This window comes from Ochlerotatus camptorhynchus, unplaced genomic scaffold, assembly GCF_037179485.1.
Source record: "Ochlerotatus camptorhynchus isolate MF236.1 unplaced genomic scaffold, CSIRO-AGI_Acam_v1.1 ptg000085l, whole genome shotgun sequence".
Lineage (NCBI taxonomy): Eukaryota > Metazoa > Arthropoda > Insecta > Diptera > Culicidae > Ochlerotatus > Ochlerotatus camptorhynchus.
The window spans coordinates 4068768-4083062 of record NW_027040575.1 but is presented as its reverse complement, the minus strand read 5'-3'; the positions used below and the strand labels follow the sequence as shown (position 1 = coordinate 4083062).

The following is a 14295-nucleotide window of genomic DNA, read 5'->3' as shown; positions in this document are numbered from 1 at the left end:
GCTGGGGCAATGAACCAAGTTTGTTTCAATTCAGCCATTTTGAGTCACGCCTAATTTTTCGAAATGGCATATTCGTTATTTTTAAATAAATCAAATCACGAAAACGGCTCATTTATTCGAAATTACGTCTGAGACAAAGTTGTACACCGTTCAAAAAATTCATGTAAATTTCTGCTAAATATAGCGCACATAAAATTAACGCTAGATTTGGCATAAATTTACGCGATATTTCGTGTAAATTTAAGCGCAATACCGCATAAATTAGCAATATTGTATGCAAACTGCAAACGATTTCGCTGTTTATGCCAAGTATAGCTCAAAATTAAATGAAGGGAGATTTTAGGCGATAGTTAAAATTCAGAATTTTTTCTGTGTAGGAAACTAAATTGCCTTTACAGAAAAAAAACACACTGGAAAAAAATCACAAATCAAACTGTCGAAAACAAAACTGATAAAACCAACAATATCTGGAGAAGTACATTTTTAAGAATAGTTAACATATTATTTATATAGGGGAAATGTATGTAATGTCGGCCTAGGTGTTCCTAATTTGGGCCCATACATAAATTCAGCAATCGACCAAATTTTCAATAGCAACCAATAATATCCATTAGTACCGTCCCAATGACGCGTTCATCTAGATACAATTGATAAATAGTAGATTTTTAGCGAAGGGCCCAATCTTAGATCCATAGGCCAACATTAGAGCCATTTTTCCTATGTTATTCGGAATCGAGACGCACTCGTGCGGAATGTTTCATTCTGAACTAATCGACAACTGTGAGACTATTTAACTGGTTCGAGAAGAACGTTGCAGCTGGTCATACCAACGCTTGGATTGTCGATCCGGAAGCGTCCAATCCAGCAGATTTCTGAAAACCAGTTTTAACCATCAGAAGCAAAGATGGTTTCATTAAGTAGTGAATCTGGCCTTGGGTTGTAGTAACAGAAAATTTTGACTAAAATTAGGCCGTATTAACTATTTTTTCATAAAGCGTAGCACAAAAACGTCAGTTCTAACCGAAATGGCGTCTGAGACAAAGAGACTCAACAACAGAATAAAGAAGAAGAGAATAATATACACAGTTGAAAAATAGAGAAACAAAAACATTAAGTGAAGAGCATCGATTGATGCTCTTCACTGACTTTCTCTTTCATTAATAACTCGGCTGCAAAAAAACATTCCCAAGTGTGTTTGACGTTTTGAGAGCTAAACAATACCTTCTTTTTATCAAAATGTGTGTTGATAAGCCGTGGTATCCAAATAGAAAGTCGACGAAGAGAAGCGAACAGGGCAGAACAGATAAGACCTTTTGAAATATTAATCTATAAATGGGACCATTTATCGTTTATTTGGTTGAAAGTAAATACCAAACAATACCGCTGCCACACCTTATTTTAAAGGCCGAGTATTTCCTTTATATTAGATTGTCCAAATACTGCAATTCAGGCATAAAATATACATATCAATAGTTATGGATCGCTAATTTGGGGCTTTTCATTACTTTTTGTTATACAATGCTATCGTAAAACCAAGTTGAATTTTCAGTTATTTCATCGTAATGTAGATAGTTTAATGCTAATAAGATCCCTATTTTCCTATACGCGATTTGTCTGTTTTTACGAGTGAATTTGTGTTTTAAAATATCGTAGATTGCATTCCTGACACTTTTATATGCACCAATTTCGGTCAAGTGCAATATTTGTTTATTGAACGGAAATTCTGTAGTCAAGGGTGTAACCAGGTTTCGAGCTAAGGAGGGGCGAAAAAAAAACTATGGAAAATTTGGCCGAATGCCATTTCACCGAACGCCATTTTACCGAAAGCCTTAGTGTTGCTGGGTTTAGGGGGGCAGTTGCGTGTGTATCATCGCTTTGTTCCCTACCCCTACTCATTTTGTTTTGCTGAATCGCTATCTGGAAGCAAAAGCTAAAAGCTGCCTTGTATTTCGTTGCATACCGATTGGCGTTACATCTTTAGAGTCTGCTTACCTTACTTACCCGCATTATCGTATTCGTATCATCCACTGTTAACAACCTACACACTTAGATTTTTCTACCGAGATCGGCTGTGCAAATCTCGGCAAAAAAAAAGTTTTACTGAGATATCAGCAAACATTTCATTTGTTTGCTGAGATTCAGCTAAGCATTATCCGAGACTCAGTAATCACATGTCACTTTTGCTGAGATCTCAGTGAAACTTATTTTGCCGAGATTTGCACAGCCGAGCTCGGTAGAAAAAACTAATAGTGAATTCGTTTATTATTCAGTTCCAACCTGGATCGGGTATCAAGATTGGGTCTGCTTGTTTTCTGACGAACGTCAGTTTGCTCGTTTGTTTTTAAAACCTAGCTCAGGTTGAGGTTCGCACTGACAAAAAGTTCGGTTTCGCGATAATAAACGAATTCGCTATAAGTGTCTACCTACGGGAGCACTGAAAAATCTCAGTTTCGCCAACTTGTAATAATTTGCGTGTAGCCATGACCTGCAAGAAATGCCAAAAAAACAGTGTCCGATTCTGATAGCTTATTCTGTCGCGGCTATTGTGGTGTTGTTTTCTATGCGATTTGGACATGCTCGAGGTTCATGAGCAAAATGTTTTCTGGATGTGTGACTGCTGTGCGGAATTGTTTGCTAACGATCAATACCGCACCATAGCGAAAGGATACGAAAGTCAATGCGCAACATTGCCGGCGGCAATCTAAATGATGAAAACCGACATCGTGGAAATTCACTCAGCGATTTGTGCTCTCAGTACTAAGGTGGAATCAATCCCGAAGACACCGGCATCTAATTTCTTGTCCGACCAGTATCCCCGAGACTTGGGTAGACATACACCAAAACGTTCATTCGAAACTAGCACAACTGAAGACGATATTGCTACCTTAGCTAGTGATTTTCTAGACCCGAACTGCAAGCCGAAAGTGGTGAAACTAGTGCCTAAGGGAAAGGATTTAGCAGCACTGAATTTCTTCTCCTTCAAAATTGGAGTTCCTAAGCATCTCAGAACTGCTGCGCTCTCGTGTGAAACATAGCCCGAGGGAATTCGATTACGAGAATTCGAAAATCGTCGGACGACAACAGTGACCATAATCACCTCTGCTACTGCTGAAGGTGGAGGCTCTGGTCGGAATTCTTCGGAACAGTCGAATTTTTTCGAGCCACTGGCATCAGGACACCAGCAGCGGCACTTGGATCATCACCAGGACGCATGTTAGAAGGCAGTTTGGAGGGTCCCTATCTCCCCGACACAGTCGAGGCTTCTGGTGATCAGCGTCAACATAGTCGTCTCGGGGAAAGAGACGGGGTCTTCCATCCTGCTATTTCAGGCAAGTACACATGCTATCCTGAGCACTCCTCTTCTGAAAAAATCTTAGTTTCAGCTGCTGCATACGATCTCATCAACACATCACACCTGCTCTGTTTTGGTCTTCGACATCATCAAATTCACATTCAAGCCTCTGATCCCTCCGAACCAGTCGAGCTTGAAGCTGTTCATCGTCTTCACAGTCGTTCTGGTTCTGTGTTCGGAGATGGTAACGAGGTCTTCCAGTCTGCACTTACAGGCAAGTATTCAAATTACCGTTCCATTCCTGGTCCTGATGGTTTTCCGCACGGCTTCTTCGTTAAGACAACAACCATTAGCGCATTATGGCATCTGTCAATTACACTCTAATGCTTCGTCACCGAGTATTGCCAACGAAATCGCTTGCGAGATTATGCTTCATGGCTCTATAATGGTGTCATCTCTGGGACGCACAACCCTAAGTACTTTGGAAGCCCCTTTTCCACCCATCTCAGTCGCGCCGTATGTTGATGGGAGCAGTCAAAGTCATCTCGGATCTGTTTACGGAGTTGGAGAAAGGGTCTTTCAGCCAGTCTTGTAAGTGGTCACCGTAGTCAACATATTTGCTTCCGACACTTGCAAAACTGATGCTGATGTTGTGCTGGCGTGAATTCTGAAAATAGCAAGCAACGATGTCCTAGTAATAACATTTCTGATCAGAAATGGATTAACTTACACCAAATTGAGGAAGTAGAACGAAATCACACATGTCATATGATAGTTATTTGACAATTTTATTTTTGCTCGAATGTTGTTCTACCGTTTGTGTTATGTAAGACAGACGACGGAAGAGCATAAGAGTCCGAATAAAAACAGACTTTCGGACATGACAACGAAGCGAGTGTCGTAAAAAACTTCAACCCTGCTTCCAGTCTGCTGTTCCAGGCAAGTACTTAGCAGCAACAGTATTTCCATCTCTCATGCGCCTCTGGTCTGCAGTGATCCAACGCTACAACTCCCTGCCAGATTAACGTCGTCTCAACATCTATTACCAGAACGTTAGAGGCTTACGCACTAAGATTGACGACTTCTTCCTTGCCGCTTCGGATTCTTGTTGATCTGCAAAGCTTGGACTTTCACCGTGCTTATTACACAGCATTGTGTGAGGCAATCTGTGGTATTGACTCCCGAGATGTGTGGACGATGCAGTGGTTTATTTCAACGGAAAGGTTAATCAAGCCATCATCAGCAGTGTTCCTCTTCGCCGACCTGGTCCAAAGCCGAAGCGGTCCAATTCGCGTTTACGTCAGCTGAAATGAATAAGATCACCATGCTCTACGAAATTTCTGCCGTTCTCGTTGCCCTGTTTTAAGGTGATACTCTAAGGAAGCCTAAGCGTGAAACTTCAAAGGCACAAATGTCAGCTTCCACAAAACATACAAATTTGAAATTGCTACTTTCTGTTTGTAGTAGCACAGTTAATTAGGAGTAGCAGTTCAAATTTGTATGTTTTGTGGAAGCTGACATTTGTGCCTTTAAAGTTTCATGCTAAGGCTTCCTTAGAGTATCACCTTAAAGCGCATAATATTCACGCAAGTGAGTATCGCTGATTCACATATATCTTAGCATGCATCGTCATTTCACAAATAAGAAGAAGCAACATCCGCAGCTGTCAAACATAAACACAACCGAATAATAACTATCATTGTTCGAAGCCTCGGTTGAAGACAGATCGATCCCTCTTGATGCAATCGTCCCGATCCGCTGGATTATCAATTGTATAAACCAGGCTATACTAGAACCACATGTAACCCTAGAATCTACTAAATAATTGTGGAGACGGCGTCCTCATGAAATGAAATACACACTTGGAAATAACTAATTTTACCAGTGACGGAATCCATCTTTGACATAAAAGATGAGACGTAAACAAACATGTCATGTAATATTAAGTGCTCCGAGACTGAAAAGTTCGTTGCTCGACGAAAAGTACGTTTGATTAAGCTATATTTGACGTCTGTTATGACTCAAATTTATGTCAAAATTGAAGCTCGTATATGTCACTCTCAGAGCACCTAAATTTACATGAGTTTTTCTAAGTGTGTAGTGTAGTAGTCCATAGGTTGGTTGGAGAATCTTCTTTTGTCAATGCGCTGAAAAGCAGTTTTAATTTATTTTTCTATTCAAATATTTCAATATTCCTTCATTTGTTGTTTTTGAATGTTTTCTTTCATAGTTTATGTGTTGTCATGCGAACAAGGTCTTCAACTCGGTCTTCAAGAAACGATTTTGGTTCAGTGTTCGAAAATCTCAAAAGCATCTATCAGTGACGATTGTCAATTTCGGTTGTCAAATCTGACGCCATTTGCTAATTTTTCTCTGAACTGGAAATAACATGTATCGACTGTACAACCGATTTATTTACAAACGATACGTTATTCTGACGCAGAACAGCCTTCGTAGGAACCCGAAGCGGTTTTCGCCTTTCGTTAATTCCAAAAGGAAAGAAAATGGATTGCCTAAAGCGAATAGGCAGCTTGAATTTATATTCAAAATTTCTGCAGAGTTCCAGGATCAAGTCTGCCTACGATCCATGTATTGCTCGCTGGTACGATCAATTTTGTAGTCAAGTGTGATTGCCTGATGCCCGTATCATGCCAGATGAAATGGTAGGATCGAATCAGTGCAGAAAAAAATCGTTTGATACGCACTTCGCACTCGCCCGTGGAATGATCCTTTCAACTTACCACCCTATGAGGAAAGTTGCCATCTTCTCGGACTAGATACGCTAGAACGACGACACTCCATTGCTCAAGCGGTTTTTGTGGCGAAAATGCTGAAAGGAGAAATTGATGCCCCGAATATCCTGATCGAATTTAATTTGTACGCACCAGAGAGGAGACTACGCCAGCAGGATCTTGCGAAATGTTCAATATGGACAACATGACCCCATTAGATTTATGTGTAGTGCTTTTAACGACGTTTTTGAATTGTTTGACTTCAACTTGACCATAAGAACCTTTTAACAACAACTTTCTTTAAGGCGATAGCTTTTTGTAATACACTAGTTTAGAAAGTTTTTTTTTAATGTTCTTGTCTTGTCCATAAATTTAACTGTTCATTAGGACCACAAACGAGTCCGATGAATGATAGGTAAATAAACAAACAAATCAAAAGCCAAATTGTCCGTACCGTAGAGTAACACACTGTGTTCTCACTGGTGATACAATCGAGAGCTCTCTCATCTTCAGTGAAAGCAGTGCGGAAATTTTTAATTTTTATACTGAGATTAATATAACTAAACTATCTATTTGAAGATGGGATAGCCGAAAATGAATTCTATTATAAAAATGAATGAAAAAGTTCCAAATTAACCTTATCCCTGACATAAATTCGGAAATGAAGTGGAATTTTCGACAATTCATATTTTGAGATGTGCATGTTTCCTGAGTTTAACAGTAATTTATCAATTCCCGAACTTCTTATGCAAAAGCATAGTTTCGAACTTTAACACCAATATAAATCCAATTATAGGTCTGAAAATTCCAATGCAATGACTGGTCGCAAATGACTATAAGTTAAATGGACCACTTCAAATAAACTAAATAAATAATAAACGGTAAACTCGAATAGCATAAAGTGACCACACATTTCAGCATCAATCCGAGAAGGCCCAGTCGAAGGTCTCTTCGGGTTAGAAACTACGGTCAAAAGGTCAAAGGTATCTACTCCACTTGATAAAAGCGTGAATTAACTGTACATACATAAGACATAAGGCAAACTGATTTGCTTCATTTGGATAGCAACCTAATGAATCACACAGCATACGAGAAGGGCCATGCCGGTGACACTCAATGGTCCGTGACAAAAGCACATCATTCTACTTCTGACTGATTAGTTTTTATGTCTTTCTTCTAGTTTTACCCGGCCTTCAAGGTTCATTGCAGTCAAAACGAAGGAAGCATGGGTTAATTGGTTGTCTCAATGAAATAATAAGAGCAAAGATAAATCACTACAACATCGCGAGTTTCAAATTTTGTTTGTGAAAATATGATTGCAATCAACCGATGAAAAAATCGTCAATTCACTATACCTAGTTCTGCTTTTGCATAAATTGTTCCTTTGTTTCCTTATCTATCTACATATGGCAATTATTTACCCGGACACTCACACTTCCACATCTTGATGACACGTGAAAATCAAGTGAGGTTACTTCAATTACCTGCTTGTCAATATGTGTTCAATTAAGAACGCGTTGTTGTTTTCCTGGAAATTTCCTCCTTCTCGCAAATCAATGCAACGATGAGGAAATTCAATTTCTGCTTATTTGACAGTTTCAGGAAGCATCCAAATTTTCCGACGGTTCAAGCATTTCCATGAGCTTCCGATGATGATCCACGTATTTGTTTTGGAGTATTCGCACACGTAAACAAAATCTATCACTCAAACAAGCGGTAGGTACCAGAGTGTGGTATTGGTATGCCACAGATGTTTTCGCTTTTGTTATGGCTCCGATGAAGAGCCGTAGGTTCGATTCGTTTGTGACTGTATTGGTGCTTCAATATTTGTTAGAGGATTCTTTTCCGGGAGAGAAGCGCACACAGGAATGAGCGATGGTAGCACTGCGTGGTAACCAGTCAAATTTTCCTCTGAATTCTCGCGTGCACGGGAATACCAACTAACAAGAAAATAATCACAACGATAGGGTGGATGTGTGTGTGAGATTTTCTTTGTATTCTTCGTGACAGATTTCACACGTCCTCACGTTTTTATTATTATTATTTTTCCACACGGCGGGGGATTTGAAGGTTCAAGATACACACATCTTTCGGAACAGGGACTTGGCACTTTTCACTCGTGGATTTGGGCCATCACTTTTTCACAATTTCTCGGCGGCGTAGGATTCCCGCGAGTGAATCGATTGGTCTAAGCGGGTGGGCAATTAGGAAGGTGGTTAACAACGCAAAAAACAAGAACATTGAAAGCGGAGAGCACAAATAGCAGGCAACAGTAGCGCGAGCAGAGCGAAAAGGTGGCGTAATTGGGACCGAAAATTGCTGATTTACAGTAAGGAGGAAGCTCTCGGGCATTGGTCTGTGCCGCGCTCTCTCGTGCTCTTTTCCACCACCACACGGGACAGGGTTGTATCGAAATTTTCCGAGGAATTTTTCATATACAGACAGCTTTCATATGCTCTTGGAAACTAATCTACTCCCACAGTTCCACCGTATTCATCCATGCAAGGAGAGATGTACAATTTATGACAAGCGACAAGGAAGATTGTTGTGGCATGTTCTCTCGATTCAGGCATGATTTTCCTAGAAATCAAGCGCGAGGAAAAACTTGTGTAGTTGTGAGAGAGCGAAATCTGAAGGTAGAAAGCTCTACTGCGCAAGAACAAACAAAACCAGTCGTAGGTTACCAAAAACTGCTGTCAAAATATATTTCTTGAGTAAACAAATAGTCAATCAATTATACAAATTTGACACATTTCACGCAAACTAGGATTCAATCTTGGTATAATTGTGTCGTTTTATACCGATAGGTATATATTCATAAACCTTTGAAAACATTTAAAATTGAGTATTGATGATGTAATTGCAAACCGCATTAACAGTGTATCATTTTTGGATCGCAAACAATTTAGAGCAAGAACGGACAAATTGTTCTAAAATTGAGATCACGAGTTCAGTATGCTGTATTCAGAATCCGAAAAACTTGTCATAAATCATGTTTATTGAGAAACATCAACTATAAATTAATGACAGTCTTTTTGATCAAATGTTCCTGATACTTCAATGAAAATAAAACAGATCAAACAGTTTTGAGAATAATAATGTTTTACGTATCGCCGTGCAACGAAAAATGGCAATACGCCTGCGTAGCAGAGGACGGAACCGTCAATATTAAATGACAAACATCATTGAAATGTTTCTTAGAAACATTTCTCATTCCGAATCTTCCGTTTGAAATCTGGACTTTCAAAGTAAAATGTTTATGCAATGCGATGTTTGTGTTTGTTCAGTGCAATTTCAACATCGCATAATATTATATAGGCAACACGACATGAGGTTCTTCAAATTCGCATTTAGTAGTTACATCGGTAATTTTTTACTGACATTTGAACGGTTTGAAGGTTTTATACTAACAAACCGATCAGATAAGCTATTTAAATTTCGGTAACAAATAACCGAAGTCGGTAGAAATGTATTGTGTATGTCATGGGCGTTGCAATGGTATGTTTGCGTATGTTTGGTACAGCGTAAAAAAAATTATAATTAGTTCTTAATTAAACTCCGAAAAACTGAGCTCAATTTGTTACAACCTGGCTCATTAGAGGCAATTAATATAATCCAACAGAGACTTCAAAAAAATGGGGCAACAATTTTAAGATTTTTTGGGTCTTTCATAAATAAAACCCTATTTTCTCGAAGTCTGAGAAGAAAAATCTCATAATATTGCTCATCCATGGTAAAGCTCGAGTGGTAGGAAACGACACTTTAAACTACCGAAGTGATCCATTCAAATTTTTTTGGGAATCCACGAATTTATTTGAAAAATTGATTATTTTGATGGTTTCTACTCAAAACAGTTACTCACAATAAGTATTCAGGATTAGATGACACATTGTTTGCAAAAAGTTTCAACAAAATAAATTTGCGGAAGAAGCCAGAAGAAATTTTCGGGGCAAGTCAGTGAGACTCCCGGACAAGTAAAAAGGATAAATTGCATCAATCTACAGGCAGCAGTAGGAAGAAACTTCTGGAGGAAGTCTGAAAATGATGAGGGAACAAGCTCCAATAAAAGTAGCCTCTAGGAGAAAATGGCACATCTTAATGAAGCTGGAACTAGTGCCCGTGGACGGGTCGAAGAAATTTCCGGGGGAAATTGGAAGAGTCATCTTGGATAAATCAGAATAAACTTCTAATTGCGGATCTAGGTCTTCTTTCAGCAATTGAAATGCATTTTATGGGGGATCGAATCCGTATGGTGCTGATATCCCCAGTTGCTATGGATTCTATGCGTTTTCTAAAAAATCGCAGATCTCTAGAGCCATTTTTCGACAATGACCACATTTCCGGTGAATCCGCATATCCAGAAGACCGTTTTTTTGGCTACCCAGAAGCATAATCGGTATGGCATATTTCCACTATGCAAACAATTTTATGCTATTTTGAAAATAAAAATCGTGTCTCTAGGTATACTATCAGGAATTGATCCGGTGATTCCAGATAACCAGAAGGGGATGTTATGTCCATCTGGTGATTGAATCAATATGGTGCTGGGATATTTTCACTTTGCTCAGGATCAGAGTTGGTAAACATCACGGCCGTCATGTGACGATGAGAAAACAGGTCCTCTCACTATCACGAGACGAAACTACCTATCATTAGCTTTCTTGTCATTTTCAATTATCAAGCATTCATGAGAATAATTCTTATGCGGTTTTGACATCAACATTTCTAACTGATTTAGATGAATTTAAACAAACCACGGTATGTAATCGGTAGAGTGAATATATTATTAAGATTTCCTCGGTACAAGTAAATTTAATAGCATTAAATGAGCTAGTAATTACGATGATTACAACACTGTCACGTTCTATCATTACAAAAAATTCGATGAGATTTTGAAGAAAATCTCTATCATCGTTTTCTCATCCAATGATAGTGACAGAAGTATCTCTGTAAATATCGTGCGAGATCTTTCATTCAAAATGACATTTACCAGTCCTGCTCATGCGTTTAGTGTTAATTTAATTAATTCTGGAATCTACTTTGGGAATGCCTGCCTCTTCGTGTAAATTTTTTATTCTAGTGTCGAAAGGACAATCGAGAACCATCCTCAGCACTCTATTCTGAGCGACCTGGATTTTGTTCCTGTGAGTCTGTGCACATGATTCCCACACCGGAGCTACGTAGAGGATCGCAGGTGCTATGATTTGTTTGTAGACAGCCAGTTTGTTCACCCTTGAGAGGCGGGATCTACGGCAAATCAGCGGATACAGACACCTAACCAAGGCGGAACACTTGACTACGGTTTTCTCTACATGCGAGCGGAATAGGAACTTTTCGTCAAACAATATCCCGAGATAGGTTACTTCAGCGGACCACTCAACCCTTGTACCATCCATGGTTACAGTACAAGATGGGGCCGGTTTCAGTTTGGGCGATTGCCGATGGAGGAACATGATCGCTTGTGTTTTGGAGGCATTGATTTTAATTTTCCACATGGTGGCATAATCAGCAAAGGCGTTAAGGCATCGTTGAAGTTTGTTCGTTATTTCGCGAGGCATCCTTCCTTTGGCGGCTATTGCAGGAATAGGAAAAACACGCAACCGTCGCCGATCGCATTTGCTTTCTCCTGTGGGGTGATTAAAAGCCGATCGTCATCATTTTAGACTCTGAGAGGTTTAACGAGTTTGGAATGAGTTTTCAGGACCTTCGCTACCTTCCAGAATGGTCTGGAGCGGTCATCCAGATTCTGGACAACACGCCCGAAACTTTCATTTCGGAGTGAGTCGATTCTTGAAGCGATCTGTCTGTTCAGATCGGCCATTTCACGTTTTTTGCCCATATCTCCAGTCCTCTGAAACTGACGTCTACGAACATTTCTCAACGGGGTGTGGGAATCAATAGCAACAAACTTACCCCTCACAAGAACTTGTCGTAGAGGATCGCAGGTGCTATGATTTGTTTGCATACAGCCAGTTTGTTCACCCTTGAGAGGCGGGATCTTCGGCATCTTCTGAGTTCTGATGAAGAAAACGATTTGGCAATCGTTTTTATTACCACTGCTTTTCTCCTCCCTTCCTTCCTTTGATTGGCGAAATGGCTCGCTCATGTGAGCATGCGTATTTTTTTTGTGTTCAATTTACGCTCTATAGCTACGTTCGTGTCTGGGATTTCTCGTTTCATGTCTGAATTTTGATTTTTTTTAATGTGACCGCCCAGTATAGAAATTAAAAACGTAGTCCTACGTCAAAAGTTACATCCGCTTTTGGTAGCCCAGTGGATAAAATTACTCTAGGGTCTGTCCATAATCTACGTAGACATTTGGGGGGGAGGGGAGGGGGGTTGGGGGTTGGCAATTATCCACGGCCCATACATTTTTTTTTGTATGGACAATTGTCTACGCCGGGGGGGGGGGTCAAGAATCCAAAAAACTGTCTACGTAGTTTATGAACAGCCCCCTAGCGGAGCGGTCCGACCTTGGTCCGCATCCCGGACGAAGGGCGAACGATCAGTTTTAAAGCGCCCAAGCGATATAGCAGACCATCAGGCAAAGCAGCGAAAGCGGCCGAGTTGCATGCAAAAATGGCGAAGTTCGGAGTTCCGGGTAAATATTGACTTTTCTTGGCGTGCAAGCTGCCGTGGTACTAATATGGCCGGTAGATTCGTGGTGCGGGCTGCCGTGGTAAAAAAACGTGTATAAATAGCACATAGGAAGTGCGGGCAGAAAAGTGGATTTTCCTTGTACGGACTGCCGTCCGAGTGCATAGCAGAAACTGACCGGCGAACCGTATCTGCCGTACCTGGAAGTGCGTGGATGATCATCCCTTCGTGAGTGGGTGGCAGCATTCCCAAGAAAATCGAGCTGAAACGTGGATCAGACAGCGAAATTTCGCGTCGGTTGAAAGTTTTTCGTCACACGAACGGCACACATCAGTGCACTGTGCATCACTGGATCGCTCGATCAGTGGAAAATTCAGGATTCGATTACCCAGACGAAAAACGCGTGATTGTGACGGATCTCTGCGTTGGAGAAAAAGGCTTCCGCCAGGCCACGCATCAGCTTTGCAGTCAGCCTTCAAGTCAAGTCCACAGAACTGCGAGTACGATGGCCGGAAACGGCGTCGGCAAGAGAGAGCACTCGGCGAAGCTCGCCATGATGGAATCGAAGCATCCAACGAGAATGTGGCGTGAATTCCAAGCGACGAAGTGCAACAATGTCTAAGAGAAAAGTTAGATTTTGGCACCATCTATGTGAATTAGTTTTGAACTATCTGTTACCCATTTATACCTGGACTCATTTATGAGTAAAATTTCACTAACGTGTGGCATAACTCATTAAACAAATAAAAACTTTTTTTGCAACGGTTATCCGAAAATGAGTAACTGATACTGTTGCGTTTCACTATCAACATTCATTTTATTTGTTTACCTACACCATACCAAAAAACCGTCATCTGTTCAAATGAAACCTCAGACCATTCAAATCGAAACATCGAAAACGCCTTGTCGAATGATAGCTGCAACCGGATGACGGATGTTTTGAAATCAGATGATTTTCCTCTCGAATACAGGATGAACATTGTTGTTAGAAGGGATAGGCCCTTCAGTTGGAATGCGTAATGCTCTCTGCAGAATGATTGTCATCTTAAATTGAAATGCATTTGATATTGGTTCAGCCTCATAACGCAAATCATTCAAAACGATGATATAAATAATTATGAAGCGCCCATACTCCGTTGCGCATCCATGTTTCACTCCCGTGTTGAAGTGCCCAACGTAGAGCAACAACTCGCGTGGTCTTTCTTTCTTCGTAAAATGAAAGACAGTGCGATTCCATTTCTACTGTATGGAAAAAGCTCTTTGATGAATCAGTTATCCTGAGGTTGGAACTGTGCTCGTCCGCACCTAGCAAACCTCGGATAATAACTCATCAGAACAACTGCCCCGATTCTTTATTCTTCGAAACCTTTTATACATGAATTTGTTACTTAAACTCTACACAATAGTTTTTCTCCTGGAAAGTCGGTGTCTGTTTTTTTAACAAGAATTAATGCTCCTCGCGGTAGGAACGGCTATGTAGGGTGCTTACTCACCAATGTTTACTTTGACCTTTCTCGAAGCACCTAGTTAAGCCAGCGCGCATCGCTGACGATGCGGTAGCTACTGTTTATAAACAACTGACCCGGGAAATGTGCGACATTGTCACTGCTGCTGTTAAGTTGTGTATTTTCTACTACCGTATGGGGTCTATTACTGGTTAATTTCTTACTCAGA

The 14295-nt window shown here is 40.4% G+C and overlaps 1 protein-coding gene across 1 annotated transcript in view; it reads right to left on the bottom strand.

The window, feature by feature from the left end:
- LOC135698378 (protein muscleblind-like) overlaps positions 1-8326 on the bottom strand; it is an 847806-nt gene extending 839480 nt beyond the window's left edge. The window contains exon 1 of the mRNA XM_065218320.1: positions 7509-8326. The gene's annotated coding sequence lies outside the window, so the exon portion shown is untranslated. The remainder of the gene's footprint in view (positions 1-7508) is intronic.
- Between the last annotated feature and the right edge of the window lie 5969 nt (positions 8327-14295).